The following is a 16098-nucleotide window of genomic DNA, read 5'->3' as shown; positions in this document are numbered from 1 at the left end:
TCCCGGCAGCAGCGTCTGCCGCGGGCGTTTGTGTCGGCAGGCGTCCTCCGGCGCTGGCGCCGGGCCGGCCTGCGTGGCTGTCCTCTGGAGGGGGCGAGAGCTGGGAGCCCGCTCCGTCCTCCGGCACCGCCGCTTCAGGAGTTTTCCCCCAAGCAGCCAGAAAGATGCTGCGTTCAGGTGAGCTCCCAGTGCAAGAGCAGAATTGCCACCGCCGCTCGAAGCGCTAAATCGCCGAGCTGTGGAGCGGCGGCGGCCGGGGTCCCCTGGCAGTTTCACCCACGGGCGGGCAGCCCGGGGGAGGCAAGACCGAGTTGCGGTGCAACAAACTGCAGAAGCGCCGCAACCTCCCCACGCACCGCGCCCCGATGCGGCTCCCGGCCCGTTTGGGGGGCACTAGCCTGGCGGCAGCTTGCGCGTCCCCGAAGCGAGGCAGTAGTTCTGGCTGCCAAACCACTAAGCGCCTTTTTAGGAACGCCGCTGTTGGCGCGGGGGATGGAGCGCACCCGCAGCGGGCCGCCAGCAGCCCCGCCGACCCCGCCGCGCGTTACCAGCATCGCCCGCTTGATCACTCGTTTATTCACCCGAGCCCGGTTTTGGAGGCAGGACGGCGCTCTCCTGCCCGCAGACCTACTGCTCGCAGTATACACAAGATGGCGTGCGGTTGAAAATGAACACGCTAAAGCCCTACTCCATCCCTTGCCCAGGGACAGACATCCCTTGCCACGGTAGCGCGGTCGGACTCACCCTAGCAGGATAAATTAGAGGGCACCGGGAGAAAGGGAGAACCGGCCCTGCTAGATCGAGGGGCTTCCCAGAAGTGGCAAGAAAGATTTGAAACCTTCATGCAAGAACAGAACTTGCCCACCTGCTCCAAATGCTCAGCCGCTTGTCTGTGTAAGTACTCTGGTTATATTTGCTTAGCGAAGTCTTAGTCATGTTTTATATTACTCTCCTCACCCATTTTTCTCCGTTTTCATGGTTGCACTGAATTTTAGATTAGATTATAGGCTGCGGGCTAAAGATCACCCTTTGTTCGTACAAACTGCTGTAATTGGGACCGACGAGCCGTGCTGCAGCGCAGTTGGGTCACTCCGCTGACTGGCTGCATGATTTTTGCCTAACCTTTGGGTTGACCTTTGTAACTGGAACTTCCCAGCTACATTTCTCACTGAGTAACTGGATCTCTGGTTACAGATCCACTGTTTTATACTGCTCCTTCAAGCGATATGTAAATACTTCTTTCGGTTTCCCCTTGAAGGCAACGTTCCCGGTATTGTTTCATTTGCTTTTGTCGTGGTGCAAAAGCAGTCAGTGGTAGGAATGTCCAGCTCAGCTTCTGTCCTAAGGGCAGAGGAACCCAACGACGCCTTTTCCTACGCAGGTGCAGTGGGAGGTGAAGTGCCAGCTGGAAAGCAGGCGCACTGAGTGCATTTACTGAGACTCCAAACATTTTTCCAGTAAAAGCTGCAGGCTGGAGTTGCGTTAGGGAGTTTCCTCAGGCCCTCACTGTCCTGGGTCTGGGATGGCCCAGGGGTCACGGGAAGACTGGGGGGAGGTAGCTTAGAGTCTCCCCTCCTGAAGTCGCAGAGGTGGAATTGCTGTGCCACCTCCCCACCCGCTGCTCCTTCTGCTGCACTTCTCAGCTCTTCCCCGTGATTTGGTGAGTTCGTCTGCCCCACGCTCCACAGCGCGCTCGCTGTGCAGCCTTCCTGTAGCCTTCTCCGCTTGCCTCCAGGTTATTATCAGTTTCTGAGGTGGGACCCAAAACTGTAGAACCCATCATCCCATCATAGGTCTTGCCCTAGCATGTGCCAGTACCCACGGATCTGTAACAAAAACACTGGCAAAATTATCTTGGGATTGAAATTGTTGCAGCCACCTTGCGATTCATTTGTCTCAATAACCATATTGTTTTCTCTAGGCTGCCCCTGCTCTGGTGCTGGCTCCCAGTGCCCTGGCTCCCACTCACAGGGTCATTGTAGATTATTTCTCCTCCCTCCCCACACTCACAAGTGAGTTTAGCCCTGGTGACTGGCATTATACCCGGCTCTCGCAGCTTCTGAGCTTTCCAAACGGTTACATGGGTTTGTCTTCTTGCTTTCGGCTTTCACTCCGTCCCAAAATTTTATAATTAGAAAATTCAGATAATTTATAAGGATATTTAACAATTTTGTGCACACACACACACAAATCCTGTGGAAATTTGCTGGATTTTTTTCCCACTCACTTATTAAATTCCATTAGTCCCATCACGTAGCTGAGAGTGCAGCTCTTAAGCCCATCTGCGCATCGTACAGCAGGGGAACTTTATTTCAGGTTGAGGCTTTCCTAAGCAAGAACCTGAACGATGCCATTGCTCCTGACCATATGCTGCATTCCCTCCAGTCTAATAAAATCAGGTTAGACTTGATCAAACATACTGGCTGCTCATGTATGAGAGTCATCCTTAGATGAACTTAGATTAACCAAAGGGTTAATCGCATGGTAAATAGAAAATCAAACTTCTAGTGGAAAAATGCGGTAGTTGGTGAGCAGAAAGGACACGGGCACTCCTGGGGAACTGGTAGGGAGGGGTGAGAACAAGAGGACACAGTTCCTCCTCTTACGTCCTCGGACCATTCCCTCCTTTCTGGTTGGAGTTGAATGCTGGTGTGTGTAGGGAGTGGAAACGAGAGTGGTACGGTGCTGCTCGGCCTCCCTGTTGGCAGAAGCTTCCCGTTTCATGTGAAGGGACTTCTACCCTTGTCCATAACTGTGCTGCTAAAATAAGCCTGGGAGACCCATTCAAGCCTTATCAAGATCCAGCAATCGGACTCGATGGCTGGATCAACCTCTTGAGGACCGTCCAAAGCGAGGACGGGCTTCAGGTTCCTGCGGATACTTTCCCTTGTTGGAGCAGAGAGCTCCCGGTGCCTTCTGGAGGATGCTCCGTCTGATTGCCTGGAGGGCTCCAGAGCACGGCACCGGCAGCTCCTGATCCACGTCCTCCTCCCTCCCAACGCCCAGGCACCGCCTGCAGACTGTGATCTCTGGCTGCGAGGTAGGAGTCCCATGGCTCCGAGCGCCAGCCGCGTCTCCAGCAGAGCCTGCGGGCCAGCGCTGTCTCCTTGCCTGACACCTGGGAGCCTGCGCGGCCGCTGGAGGGGAGGTGTAATGTGGTCCCCAAACAAAACGTCGTTAAGCGAGCGGGCAGCTGCATTTGATGTTTCTGAACAGTCTTGGGGCATAAACAGCAAGAGGAATGTATGAGAGCAATCTGGGCTGGGAGGGAAAAGGTCTCGGGTGAGGTCTGGTTCTCAGAGAAAAGCCTGAAAACTCTTCTGGGGGCTGAGGGGGCAGAAGGAAAAAGAGAAATGCCTTTGGCCACTTAATAAAAGGAAAAATAACCGCAACTTTAAAAAATAGGAGTTAAAAATAAAATAGAAGAGAACTATAAGCAAAGGATTAAAGAACATTTCTCTCCTTCATGTTTCCCCTCCCCACCACAAAAAAAATTGTTGTGGTCAAGTTTTTTATATTTCAGAATTTCAAATAAAGTTGACTTTTAAATCTTCCCCCCGACATCTGGTTTGTAATTAAAGGAGCAGTAAATAGGAGGGAGACAGAAGCCGCCTCAGAAGCCTGTCCTTGATACATGACTCTCCAGCAATATAGCTAGATGAGCGATACCACCCCCAGGCTCCGGCACTTACGCAAACAAAATCCAGGCTGGTTTTGGTGACAGCACAAGCCGTTTCGTCTTCCCCCTGGAAGGAGGCTGCCAATTATCTTGCTGCGGTTGGGGATTTGATGCTGGTGACAGACATTGAAGGAAATATCTGCATTGTGAGGATATGGATTGTCTAATATCACTGACCTTGCTGGTACCTTAATTGTGTTTTGTTTTACCTGAGGACAGTCGGCCTCAAGGGGAAAATGATGCTAACAGCTGCTGTGTTTTCTTCATTGCTCAAATATTAACAAAATGCTTTCTGTAAGAGAAGGTAGGAAACACTCTTCTGTAAAGGTACTCGGGCCAGAGGAATTTGAAGGGATTTTAAGACACTACAAAAACATTCAGCCTTCCTCTTTTTTGTAAATGAAGTGATGCTGTTGGTGTTGCCACGCTGCCATCACTAAGCTGATATTGGGAGGACAGTGACACTGCAGCTACTCCCCAAGTGAGCAGCAGCAGCGTAAGGGCCAAACGAGCACTCCCGCGTATTGGCTTTTCCCCACCTCCGTCTGCGTTAGCCCATCACGGGGACACCAGGTCTTCTCCAGGGAGCAGCCTGACATTCCCAAGCTCATACAAGTCATCCAAGAGCCTTGATGGGACCATTATGACTTTTGTTATTTCATTACAGATTTCAGCTGGTTTCGGCTCGTACCCCACAGGCTGAAGCCATTTGCCATGACAAATTTGCCTGTAATGGAGTTCTTTATTGATCTCGCCATGTCATAAATAGGAAGCTTTGGCTTCCTTTGGCATGAGATACTCAGCAGTCTGTTTCCTACAAACATCATTATATGTTGTAATTCACTGAAAAAGATACTCCTTGTACAGAAAGGTCATGGTTATTAATTATATGAATAGCAATAGTGGCTTTCAGCGAGGCCGAGTCCCAGCTGCGCTCCTGCAGATGTACATGCAGATAGATGGACAGCTCTGCATGCAAAGAGAGCAACAACCGAAGACACGAGAAGATGAGAGAACCGGAGGATGGGAGAAATGAAGCTCCTGAGTCGTGCCTGTGCTGCATGCTGGGCTGGGCAGCTCTGTGCCTGCCTCCAGTAAAGTCCGGGCAGGACAGAGAAACCTGTGGTTTGCTTAATTTCATTCAAATTTTCTCAGTCCAGGAGGTTTTTGGAAAGCAGAGAGCGGAGAGCAGGACCAGGTGAATCACAGCCACAAAATGCTTTATTATGGCCACGCTTTGTCCTGCTCTTCTTGTGCTGGTGCTGGAACATGTCTGACCCCGTGGGGACGCAGTGCAGGGAGCCAAGCCTTTAGGAAAATATTTACCTTTTTCTTCTCCCCCCCGCCCCGAATTTTTTCATGCTGCTGTGGCAAGGCCAGCTTCCTCCATAAAATTCCTCTGGCTCGGAGGGGCAACAAGCAGTTCCCCAGGGCTGCTGCCCAAGACATTTCTCACATCCCCACTCCACAGTACCCTGTCTACTCCTCCTTCCATTTTCTTCAGGTCCCACCAAATTCCCAGTTCCCTCTCCTGCCCGAGCTGCAGGTAGCTCCTTCCAGAAGGATGTTACTGCAGCTTTGCTTGCCTATGCAAAGGAACGGCAGGAATTATTGAGGAATAAGGTGCAGGTACATACTGGCCACCGCAAAGCAGATGGCAGCATAGGAGCCATCATCATTAGCAACAGTTGCAAAGGGGCAGATGGAGCACGGGAAACGGTGATGAGGAAAAACAGTGGCAGGGAATGGGAAAAGGAGAGCAAACCAACACAGAAGGCTGGCTACAAACAACTGGGCAGCATCCTAAAGAAACAAGCGGGAAAACTGCAAAATCCGTGAAATAAGCAACATCTGAGCTCGGTGACTGCATCTCACAAAAGCAACAAGGAGGGTGACAGCTCCCAAAAGGAAATGGCGATTCATCTCCATGCAGGGAATAGGAAGGAGGAGGACAAAGAAAAGGCAGCGCTGAGCCAGAGACTGCTGCCCTTTTCCAAAAGTGCACCTCTGGCTTCTAAGGGCAGTCACCCCGCTCGTCCCCAGACGAGCCCTGGCAAACGCCCATCGTGCATGAAGCTTCAGAGGTGGGAGGCTGCAGCCCTGGCTCCGGGCAAGTGCGTCAGGCTGGAGACTCGGCCCTTTATTTGGTGGGTCAACACCCATTGGCAACCGGGGGGCAACGACAAAACGCTGTGGTGGCTGACGAGGTCGGAGGAGGGAAGATGCGGCAGTGCCTCCGGACGATCTGCAGCCAAAGCTCCTCTCCAGCTGCGCCCTCCTCCCCGGGAGCCAGCGCCTGCCGCAGAGGGCGAGGGCAGGGGCAGCTGGAGGGGGTCTCCAGCAGAGCCCGAGGGGAAGAGCAGCACCGAGCCAAAATCATTACCTTTTGCAGACCAAAAAATCAAGCATGAATCTCATTGTTTTGAAAGTATTTTTTCCAGTTAGGACTTAGCTCTGTTTACTCCGAAGTCAGACAAAACACAGGGGACTCAAAACCAGCATCGGGCATCAAGTACTGCAAACATAAGTGATCCCTAGCAGTTGCCATACAGGATTCTCCAAATAATACATCTGTTTTCCTTCTTTTGTGACATTTGATTAAAGTCTCGCTATCCTGACTATCTCGCTATTTAAAGTGCTTGGAGGCGAGGCCCAAATTTCACTTCCCCTCCCACGTTCACCGACTCCATCCTCCTCCTCTTCCTCCAGATATGTTTTGCTATAAATTACTGGCACTGTTTCTGTTGATAGTCAACATAATCAAACATTTGTAAGCATGCTGTCTCTTCAATCTGTTCAGTTGATGCACTTTACCTGATCTTTCATTAAAGTAATCAAAACACTTGCTGTGCCGCGTCTAATGAATGTTGCATGTATGATTAAGTACTTTCATTCATATTGCAAGTTTGATTTAATGTAATCTGCCTTTCAGACAGCCATTAGCCTAGCTCCTGCGTGAATTCGATTAATTGGCTGAATTCTTCCAGATGTCCATTAAGTATTACAGGAATTTCTATGTAAAAACAGCAGGGACCGTCTAGCGGAGGAGCAAACAATGATATGTTATATTGCTGCCATGACTTACAAAAAGCTGGATTCATTTTCATTAATAAAACATCTGTACTCCTGCACAGCTATGCATCAAGATGCATTTATTTTATATGTTTATTTCTCTTATGACTATAAATAGACAGTTAAACAGAAGCACAGTATGTTCAGTTGGAAGATACACAAGCAGAACTGTATCAGAAATGAAAATAGTAATATAGAATAGTATAGTTAGGACTTAAAATAAGCATTGAGCATTGTAGCAAGCAAGGCGGTGACTCCTATAGCTGTGTGGTATTTCTTAGCATAAAGGCATTTTTTTCTTTGGACAGTTATGAATCTGCAAAATGGTCGGCTCTTGCATTGAAATGTGCCCAATTTATGTTTACAAGGCTCGTCGCACTTTTAAGTGGGAGCAAATATGCAGTTTGGCATTTTTAAATGGTGTGGGGTAAAGAGAAAAATTGCCATTAAAATAAACAAGTCTGATAAAGTTTTTCTTAATTCTCAGAATGGGGATTTTCTTCTTCCTTTTTTTCATAAAGTTGCGCTTCAGAAAGTAGGTTTCAGTGCCTGCTGTACCCAGCCCGTGCAGGGGATCGTGGTGTTTTGGGGAATGGGGAGGGCACCTCCACACGCAGATGTAGCTCCCTTAACCTTCTACCCAGCTTCCTAGAGCCAAGAGCCCCTTTCAGAGGACCATGTGAGATCGCAGGGCCTCCTTGCCCCTTCCGTCCCCTCTCCTCCCCCCTTAAATACCTTTCTCATCCTCAGGGAGTGAGCACGGGGCCAGGAACCCCAGTGGGCAGACTGGAGAAGCCTGGCAGGAGTTTGACGCTGACCCTGCGGCCCTGAACTCAGCACAGCTTCATTTTCCCGAACGCGCCGCAGGTTTCCTCAAAGCCAGCGAGCTGTAGGGCTAGACCTAATGCTACGTCTGTAGCAGTGTGCTGTGCTGAGTCAGAGGCAGAGGAAGGCAGCGGAGCCGCAGCAGTTGAGCGGCGTTCCAGCTTTTCCCGGTGATGCTCAGGCAGGCAGCTCTGGCTCCCCCGGGGGAAACAGCCAAATCAAGCTTTTCCCTCTCCTCCCCGGCTCAGCCTTTCCTTACTGCTGCTCAGCCTTAAAAGTGTGTTTGGTCCTTGAAATACCACTCCCATGCTGGGGAAATTATTGCCGCTTTCCACCACGTCAGGATTTTACTGACACCCCCCCCGCCCCATCCAAATTAGCAGGAGCTGGTACAAGCCAGTTCATTTTCAAAGGCTGTTTAATAGATTTTCAACTTATAGGAGACATCTAGCAGAATATTGTTCGGCAAAACTTGGGCCGTACAACAAAAGGAATTGGGATTTGCTAAACTGTAACTCCTGTTTTCTTCCAACAGCTCACACGGTCACAACGCTGGCTAACAGCTTGCTTGTTTATTTACACGTTCTCTTTTGGTTTCACTTCTTTCTCTATTTCTTGCTTTTGTTGCTGTGTTGTCTATTATCCCCCATAGCAAACATACCCATAAAAATCCAGTCTTATTATATTCTCTTATTATATTATCGATATTCTGCTATGAAAAACACTTTAAGACAAATTTTCTACCGTAGTTGTGCTGTGAGACCTTGCTCCAGTACCCACGTAACCTCATAGAAGTATGGCCCTGCCAAACCTAAATCTTTACACCAACCCATTGCAACGGTCTCCTACCAATGACAGGGGCAAGCAAAACACAGACAGTTGATTGACTCCCTTGATCTCTGTTACAGAGCGATTTTCTTAGCAGGGAGGGCAGTAGGTGGACTGGAGAAGGGGAGCGGAGGCAGGAGCGAGGGCCGAGCAGGAGGTGAGGCAGATTTTCCTCGGCGTGCCGCAGCAGCCTCAGCAGCAGCGTTGGGAGAAACACTTCACCCCTTTCAAACGTATCAGAAATCTGACTCTCAATGCAATGAAAACAGTTCTTAGATTTTTGCACCAAAGAAAATGGTGTAAATATAATGTATAGGTGACCAATCTAAAAAGGAAATGCAGCAAAGCAAACTGCGCCTTTGCTAGTTTCCAGTGCTGTGTGTTTTTCAAGGCAAATGTGGAAAAGTCACATCTTCTTTTGAAGCCCGAGAGACTGAAAAATTAAATAAGGGGGCTTTGTTATTGATGTTTTTCTAATACAAATGTTTTGAAATCCCTGCCTTTCATGTGTCTCTTACAAATAGGCAGAAATGTGTGATGAATCATCTTCGCTTTTAATTCCTTTAATAGATTCTTATCTCACCCACTAACGTCTAAACAATTTTTGTTTCTGTAACAATCCCTTCCTCAGTGGTAAATATTACTCTCAGACAGCATCTTTTTTGGAGGTTCATTATGTTCATTCTGTGGCTGAGACTCATTATACTCAGTTATTTATTTAAAAGAACAAAATGACAGCAAATGCCTGCATTTATCATGTCTCCCTTTACACATTTATAAAATATATTTTAGTGAGAAGGCCCAGCCACTCTCACGGTTTTGAAGAAACCAGCTGGCCTTCCTTCCTAGCCATCCCTCCCCGAGAAAGGAATACTTAAAGGCGATGGTAGAGTCTAACCTCGCTTGCTAAATGAGACTCTGCTGACGCTAATGGGAGATTTGGCAAAGACAGGAAAATAATTTACGAACTATTTGATTTTTTTCAATTACAAAATAAAAAACTTTGGGAATGATTATGAAGAAAGAAGCAAATGAAAATGCCACTCTAAGGCATAGTGAAATGATATATGTGGAACCAGCCCAAGAAATAATTTGGATACCTAAGGACAGGTTTGAATCTTCCTGAACTACCAGAGTGTCACCCATCTCACTGAAGAGCTTGCCAAAAAAAATTTCACAATCTTTCCACAGGAAAAAGTCCTCAGCCCTTTAAACTAGCATTTCACTAGTCCAACATTCATAGAGTGGCTTCTGTTCATGTTACTCCCATCTCCCAAACCAAACTCCAAGTCCTACAGTGGCACCCACTTCTGTTCACACCCAACTCCATCTGGCCCTCAAAAGAGAGGTGCTAACTGGCCCCCAATCATAGCAAAAGGTTATTGAGATACCTATATAGATTATAATCAGCATAATTATAAAAACGGAGAGCGGCTTGCCCACAGGGAGCTGTAAAATACGTTTTTAACTAGGCCATTGATATAATAGAGACAAGATGAAAAACAAGAGAGGAGGGCAAAGGTTCAGCTGTGTGGCCATTCTGGGAACTGACTGAAAAACAAGAACAAAGCTATTCAGAGCAGGTCGTTAAAGAAAAAAAATATCTAAACCAAGTCTAAAAGAGAGGAAATAGAAATATGACATGGTAGCTTACAAAGCAGAGGTCAAAAAGACATTGGTAATTAATGATGAAAAGATAAAGAACCAAGCACTTAATTTCAAAGAAATAGTGGGGGAAGGCATAATGGTACTGCGAGCAGGAAAAAAGATTTTGCAGAAGTAAATGAAAATGAATAAGATCTCAATAAGGGGAAAAATGGATAATTGAAAAAGCAGAAGAACTGTAAATTGCTGTAGCCAATTTTGCTCTGATATTGTTCCACATCCAGTTTTTGTGCGTGGAAAATACAGGTGAAAATATCTACCGTGTTTGGAAGTTTAAAGACTACTTTCTGAAATGCAGACCAATGGATTTTACTTCTGTTTCATCGAGATGCCTACTGGAAGGAAAGGGGTAGGAAGCACAAGCCCAGAAAAATGGAGAATAGCAGATGTTTTGAAACAGCAGATCCAACCTTGTTAGCATCGTCCCATGTTTTCTTTTTTTGTTTTCTGAGCTTCAGCTTCAGATAAGCAAAACCAGATAATGCAGAGTGTAAACCAGCAGTGGACAGCCTAGACCCATACAGCCTCAGTTATCCTCTGGAGTTGTAACAAAAGGAGTACATCTCAAGTGAAAAAAAAAATAAAATAAAAAGACGGGGTGGAGGTATGGCTTTCCCACAGTCACTGGTGCAGGAGATTGTCCCAGCACCTTCACCAGAAAAAGATGAGGAAGAGTGAATAATTTATATTACAGAATTGTTTCAGTTTATTTCCCAGTTAAGCCCCTTTTACTTTTCTCCAAGAACTGTGTGAGAAGACTCCTTTACAAAAACCCCAGTTGTGTTAAGTGGCATCTTAAGCAGGTCACATTTTTCGGAATAATCAAACCTAACCTGGCCCGCTCTTGGTTGAGTCCCCCGATGCTGGTGAGTAGATCCCCGGTACACAGGATGGCAGAGCCCTGCACAGAGGCACACAGGGCGGTGGAAAATTTATCTGCTCTTTGGAAGAAGCTGCCGCACTGGAGGTTTGATGTATTATGTAGTAACACACAGGCCCTTCCACCAGACAGTGACTGCTCCAGCCCTATCAGAAGGATTAATAACCACATCACCCCGGTACTGCAGAGCCAGCTCAGATGCTGTAATTCCCAGGGGCTGGACGGCAACACTGAGCTTTTACATGAAGAAGTAATCGGAGGTGCCATGGACTGAAAAATATAGCAAGGCTCTTCTGGGAGAAGATTGGTGATCCACCTGGTACAGCTGTGGGTCTCGGGCACTGAAGGAGGACATATGTGGTAGCTGCTCTGTGTAAAGGTGACCTGGTTTAGCAGAAAAGACACAGTGCCATCTCTCAAATACTGTTTTTCAGTAGCACATCTGTGTGTGGAACCAGGAAAAGAGAGTCCATGATACTCTGCATCTCAATGGGACCTGGCAAAACTAACAGTATATGTCCTGCCATCTCCAGAAACCAAGCAAAAGAAATCCTAACAGCTGTAGGTGTTGAGTGAAGGCATAAAGCCCTTAAACACCATAAGTCACCCCGGGTGCATCCCCCTCTGGATGCTGAGCCGTAATGCCTGTGCACCCAGCGCTTGCAGAGGCTTAATCCCTTTCAACAATGGGATATGCTGAGAGCTGTAGCCTTCCAGGATTTACATAACACCCCAGCACACATGTCTTTCAGGAGGATAAGAGCTGCTTAGTATGTCCTGAATTCACATTTTTACCGCCATTCAGTTTATACCCATGTCTCTCGCCCCAGCAGGAAAACCTGAATTACCAACATTGCCCTCAGCCCACCAGCACGCTGGGTTATGAGCTTCACAGCTGGCTCAGGTCAGCAGAAAGCACTTCTGCACCATGTCGTGGGTGCGACCCTTGCCCCAATACACACCGCATCTCCTCGTGGCTACTTCCCTGCGACGCTGCCAAACGCATGCAGATTTTGTGTCCTCTAAAGATACCGCAGCGGGAACACATAAGAGGATGCTTGAGTTGGAGGCAGTTGCATGGGGAAGGGCAACGGCTGACTGGTATCTCTTGTGAAAAGCAAGCCAAGGGATACTGGTGTGAGCCAGGGACACAAACTTATTTAACTTTGCCTCATCCTTTATTGGCCTTTTTATATGAATTCTTCTGTTGTACCCTTACCTTAAGGGTGATCACTACTGTGGAGCTCCACAGTTGTCCTTCATTGCTACAGAGCTACAGTAAGCCATATTTGTGTCAGTATGGATATTGCATCCACTGGAATGAAGTTTGCTTTGAAACAAAACCGTTTTCTGGTGAAGTTCTTAGTTCCTTTGAAAGGGAGAAGCAAGCCTGACATCAGCTTTCCTCACTTTAATTACTGTAAGTGTTTTCTTTGTGCCAGCAATCTCCCATGGATGCAACAATCAATTCTCAGGACAAGGATAGGCAACCAACCAACAGATCTGAACTGAAAAGAGAAGACAAAAGAGGTATGAAATAGAGAAAAGAAACCTACAATGAAAATTAGCCCAACCTCTGGTTGACAGTTGATGTTCTTGCATCTTCCTTTTCCCATCAACTGTGTTTCCTCATTCTTCTCTTGCAAGCCCAATAGCTGCTTCATCTGCAAACTGCCAGATTCACAGAGCTCCCTTGGCACTTCTTCAGCAGCACAAGGCACTTGTGTCTAGCTGCAAAGACTTTCTTTTTTTTTGCCAGGGACACATTCCAGCATTATTAACTGTGGGGTTTTCAACGTAAGTTTTAACCTCACGACACTTTTCCAAATCTATGGCAGCAACACTGGAAAGTCCACACACATGCAGATCACCCCCTAGCCCCCTACTTGGGAGAGCAGGGCTGTAATAAGAAAGTGAGGAAGAAACTTGGAAATGTAACAATGTGCAAATCAGAGTGGACATTATTAAAGTCTGTCCCAAAAATGTAATTATTCTGCCTTCTCCATTTGTTTTTACAATGTGCATTATAATCCTATTCCTTACAGCACAGCATACAAAAACCTGTAAGAATTACAGATATTACAAAGTGGCTTGTTTTCTTTCCCTGCCTGCTTCAGTAACTATTTAAGCTATTAGCTCTACTTCTGTGAAGGATGCTGAAAATACAAATTTGGCACTTGCATGCTAAATACCTGATGCTACAATGATCCAAGTTCCCTAAATCTGTCACCAGAGGCATTGCATAAAACTAATTCAACCAGCAAAGGAAGAGTGCAGGCACACCGTTAGCAGCTAGACTTGGATGCTTACCGATTTTATGCAAACCTGGTAAATGGGGTAGAGTCAAAATCAGCATTATTGTAATCTTACAGGAAAACACAAAATGGCCTCATCTCACTTAACTGCTGCCTCAGTTGAACGACCATCTGTGCCTGGGGACACGCCTATGCTAGAAAAGTGATATTTATTTTCCATCCCTTGTCCAGTTACAAGTTTCACCCCAGAGTCCTGCAAACACCTGGAGTACTGAAACCATGCACGGGCCAAGTACCTGCTGCTGGACAACACTTCAGAATAGGCAAGACCTGAGGAAGGCAGAGGCCCGGTGTCTCCAAGCCCTTCTCCTGACCACCGAGCGGGTAGAGACTCAGTCGGTCAGAGAACAAGTGCCTGCCAACCCTGTCCCACCTTCAGCCTCACTGCTGGGAGTCAGTGGACCCAAGGGGTTGTCCTCCCAGTGCTTTACCTCAGCAGCTCAAACACATGCCTAGTTCTTCGCTCAGGGACTTTGGTGCGCTTAAAATTGAGGGAAAATCCTCCACGGATATTTTTGTAGAGGAAAACGGGACAGAGCGTTAGCTTACTCAGTTTAACCAGAGTGAGAGCCAGAGCCAGACCAGAGGTTTATTCAGCACCAGACCTGCACAGCACCCTTGGTGGCACAGGCTGCAGCCTGTGCGTGGTGCCCAAGGGGGCACGGCTGGCGCCCACCCCAGCCCTCTGGCTCTTCAGGACAACAAGCCACCCATGGAGCAGCAAGGGGGATAAAAAGGGAAAAATTGAATGACTACTCATGTTCCAGCTTCAGGAGGGTTGGGGGTGTACTTAGACACCTCAAAAATACTGTGGCTAAAACACACTTAGAGTAGATACATGCTAGAGCATAGCTGGGGGGACACATGCAGAGATATACGGAGCTCAGGACAGAAACACAGCCAGTAAATGAAAACAAAGATGAACGTACAATGATTCTGCTTATCATTTCAAAACACTGTCGTAGAAAAAGCAACCCAAAAGAAGACAGATATTATTTGTCCCCATCATCTCCCCGTCCCCCCCAAAAAAAGGGAAATATTGGCTGTCTATCAGTATCTTTCAGATTTAGATTTTTTTTGGAGGGAGGGTCAGCAAACCAAAACACAAACAAAGAGAAATTTTCATTTGATTGGTGATCCAGTTTTATGCCCCATAATACTTTCCATCAACCTTAAAGTAAAAAAATTGCCTATAAAATAAGAGCTGCTGGGATTGCTAGGAAGAATTTTGTGACAGGTAACTTCCTGCTAATAGCCCCTTATACACAATGTTGTGGAAGAGAAAGAGGTAAAAAAACACTGCTATAAGCACTATGGCCATTTAATCCTTAACATGGGAATGTATTTCTGCTCTTTTTCCCTCCCTAGATTCATTTTATGTTCCCATCAGAAGGTTAATTGTGTTAACAGGAGTTACGGCCACAGGGGAAAGATGTGATTGAATGCTGAGTGCAGTTTTAGCTGATAACCTCCGAGTGAGTGAAAGGGCGCAAAAAGAGGTTGATCTCCTCTAAAGGGGTTGTCAGTCATTCAAGAAAAAGTGCAGCTGTGGGAGAAACAGCCTTATCTCCCAGGACACGAAGAAGAGAAGCTATCAAAATAATCTTGAAGCTACACTCATCCCGGGCTCCGTGTCTGTGCCTGTGGCTCTGACAGCGGAGTTAAATGTGAGTGACTGGTTTTTTTGTGTGCATGAACAAGCAGACCCTGACTTGATGCACATTCTTGAAGACCAATTAGATTGCACGAAAATGTGTAATTAGCAACAATAGACTCCAAATAATTATACCTCTAAAAAGCAGGCATGAAATCTTGACGGCACAACTCCTGTTTGCTGAATTGGGGACATGATTGCATGCCAAGGTCTTAGGTAAGACTAGCAGTGAAATCTTTCCCATATATTTAAACTTAACCAAAAATGCCTATAGAGGGTCTGCATGAAAAACAAGGACTTGCCTCTCCATTGATCATTTTGGCCCATGTCTGAACTCACCCTGAAAAATTACATAGGATTTATGGTAAGTAGCTTGGAGAAGAAAGGTTGGGGGTTTTCTGAGATTAAATATTTCTGTAAACTACAGTTGATGAGAGCAGGTATTTGTGGAAATGTCTGCACCCACAGAGGAAGGACAAAGGACCAAGGTATGTTTCAGTGCTAGAATACGAGCGGTGAAGTTTGCGTCTGGTTTATCTCAAAGGTACACTGCAACCTCCAGAAACAGAAAGCCTTCTCCGCCCTTGCACTCCAGGACTACCTTAGAAAGATCTTGGGAGCACTCCAGAAATAGTTTCAGGTGTCGTTACCAGCTCCATCGCAGTTATCCTTCTCTACCTTGTCAACGGAAAGGATGCTAAACCTCCAGAAACTGAGCAGACTCTGGCTCTGCTGCCTTTACAATGCAGATCCTTTTCTCACACACAGAGCTAAAAATACAGATGCTTGTCCAGTTATAGCCATAATATAACAATGCAGTCTTGCAAGAAAAAAACAAGTAGATGGAAAAACACATGTTTAGACTTCTGCTTTAAAACACCCTAGTATAAACCTGGCTATCTTTTTCCCCAAAGCTTCTGAGTGCAAAAAAGTTCTGTAATATTAACATCAACAGTACAACTTGAACAAAACAACTAAAATGCTTATTGACTTGGTAGCAGGGAAAGCCAGTTTGAAATATTTGATCCTAACACCAGCTAAGCAAGTATGTGTAAAGTGTAAAGCCTGCACTTGTTGATTTCTGAGATAAAAATCAATAAAACTGTCCATAACCTATAACTCTTTGGTTTACCTCTCCATAGAGATCAAAAGAGAGTAATTAGATTTCTGCCTGACTAGC

The sequence above is a fragment of the Haliaeetus leucocephalus genome, unplaced genomic scaffold (assembly GCF_000737465.1).
Source record: "Haliaeetus leucocephalus isolate CR32 unplaced genomic scaffold, Haliaeetus_leucocephalus-4.0 Scaffold932, whole genome shotgun sequence".
Lineage (NCBI taxonomy): Eukaryota > Metazoa > Chordata > Aves > Accipitriformes > Accipitridae > Haliaeetus > Haliaeetus leucocephalus.
The sequence above is the reverse complement of the archived record's forward strand: the minus strand, read 5'-3'. Positions refer to the sequence as shown.